This window comes from Tachyglossus aculeatus, chromosome 4, assembly GCF_015852505.1.
Source record: "Tachyglossus aculeatus isolate mTacAcu1 chromosome 4, mTacAcu1.pri, whole genome shotgun sequence".
Lineage (NCBI taxonomy): Eukaryota > Metazoa > Chordata > Mammalia > Monotremata > Tachyglossidae > Tachyglossus > Tachyglossus aculeatus.
Window position 1 is genome coordinate 59,897,660 of NC_052069.1, and position 2,317 is coordinate 59,899,976.

At 42.7% G+C, this 2,317-nt stretch overlaps 1 non-coding gene across 1 annotated transcript; it reads left to right on the forward strand.

The window, feature by feature from the left end:
* Positions 1–1,042: 1,042 nt before the first annotated feature.
* On the forward strand, positions 1,043–1,180 carry LOC119927807. Its single transcript, XR_005450776.1, has one exon. It is a non-coding gene; the product is annotated as a small nucleolar RNA SNORA7 (small nucleolar RNA).
* The last annotated feature ends 1,137 nt before the right edge of the window (positions 1,181–2,317 follow it).

Sequence of the window (2,317 nt, forward strand, 5' to 3'; positions counted from 1 at the left end):
TGACACATGGACTATGTCCAACCAGATTAGCTTGTATTCACCCCAGCACTTAGATTAGTGCCTGACACCTAGTAAGTGCTTGACAAATATCGTAATTATTATTATGAATATCATTTTATTAGACATGACTGCTGCACAGTGGAATTAAATAAACATGAGCTTCACATCCCTCTAAGACTCCTCACCTCCCAGCCCATGCCTCATGTATCCTTCTGTTCCCACTGATATTCCTGTCTCTCCTTCCCTAGACCCTAAGCAATATCTTTTCCCTAGTTTTCCCCCACCTCTTTGAATTTTAGACAGCTTCAGGTGCTTTGCAGGCTCAGCTATAACTGCCACCACGACACCCCTTTTTCTACCTAGGTTGTAGCAGCATGGCTTAGTGGATAGAGAATAGCCCTGGGAGTCAGAAGGACCTGGGTTCTAATCCCACGTCTGCCACTTGTCTTCTGTGTGATCCTGGGCAAATCTCTTCACTTCTCCGTGCCTCAGTGCCCTCATCTGTAAAATGGGGATTAAGCCTGTGAGCCCTATGTGGGACAGGGACTATGTAAGACACTGTTATCTTGTATCTACCCCAGAGCTTAGAACGCTGCCTGGCATATGTATATATGTTTGTACATATTTATTACTCTATTTATTTATTTATTTTACTGGTACATATCTATTCTATTTATTTTATTTTGTTAGTATGTTTGGTTTTGTTCTCTGTCTCCCCCTTTTAGACTGTTAGCCCACTGTTGGGTAGGGACTGTCTCTATATGTTGCTAACTTGTACTTCCCAAGCACTTAGTAGAGTGCTCTGCACACAGTAAGCGCTCAATAAATACGATCGATTGATTGATTGATTGGCACAGTGCTTAACAAATACCACAATTATTATTCATTCATTCACCCAATCAATCTTATTTATTGAGTGCATACTGTGTGCAGAGCACTGTTCTAAGCACTTGGAAGAGTACAATACAACAGCAGCTGTCACAAAAGTTTTGGCATGGGAAAATGTAGCCCTAGAGCTCAAGATCAAGATAATAATTCATGACCCCTCTCAGGGTCGCACCTTGAGAGTTTTCAGTACTCTGCCAGTCTTGGCTACAGGAGGGAGAGTCAAGCAGAGGCCTGCCCATTCCATTCCTAGCTTGACCAGTGGCTAGTGAGTGGACGGTAATCTGCTACAAGTCAACACTTACCCATGCTGGGCAGCAGCAGCATAGGAGAGAGGCGAGAGAAGATGCTTGAGTTTACTGCGTGGAAGGTGATACTTCCAGATTTTTACCAAGAAAACTATGGATACAATACCAGAACGATTGCAGATGGAGAGTCGGGCATTCTGGGAAGCAGCATGGCTCAGTGGAAAGAGCCCAGGCTTTGGAGTCAGAGGTCATGGGTTCAAATCCCAGCTCCGCCAATTGTCAGCTGTGTGACTTTGGGCAAGTCACTGAAGTTCTCTGTGTCTCAGTTACCTTATCTGTAAAATGGGGATTAAGATTCTGAGCACCCCGTGGGAAACCTGATCACCTTGTAACCTCCTCAGCGCTTAGAACAATGCTTTGCACATAGTAAGTGCTTAATAAATGCCATTGCTATTATTATTATTATTATTCAGGGAGAGATGTGTCCATGGTGTCGCTATGGGTCAGAAGTCAATCAATCAATCAATTGTATTTATTGAGCGCTTACTGTGTGCAGAGCACTGTACTAAGCACTTGGGAAGTACAAGTTGGCAACATAAAGAGACAATCCCTACCCAACAGTGGGATCACAGTCTAGAAGAAAAGTGAAGTGACTTGCCCAAAGTCACCCAGCTGACAATTGGCAGAGCCGGAATTTGAACCCATGACCTCGGACTACCAAGCCCGGGCTCTTTCCACTGAGCCACGCTGCTTCAATGGCTCGACGGCGCAAGACAAGACAAGAATAATTCATTAGCAAAGACATTTCTATGATCGGTGTCTTCCTGTAATAAAATACCATTTTGTAAACATAAACTTGTCTGAAGTTAGCAGAGATATTCAGTTACAAGACCATTGTCATGCTGATCCTTTTCCAAAAGTGTTTGGCCACGCTGTCCTTATGTTCCTGCCTGCTGAAATAAACTCCCTGATTCAATTTACTGGCCAGGTTATAATCTAAAACACAAAATGGTATTGCAGATATTTCCTGATAAATTATTATGATTTCTTTCATTTGTTATTTATCATCATTTACTGCTAGTTATAAACTTTCTGTGTGTAGAGTACTATAAAGTCCTGGGGAAAGGTGCAAAGGTACAGGCTCACTGTCTGAAACACTGTGGTAGACATACAAAAAACAAAGA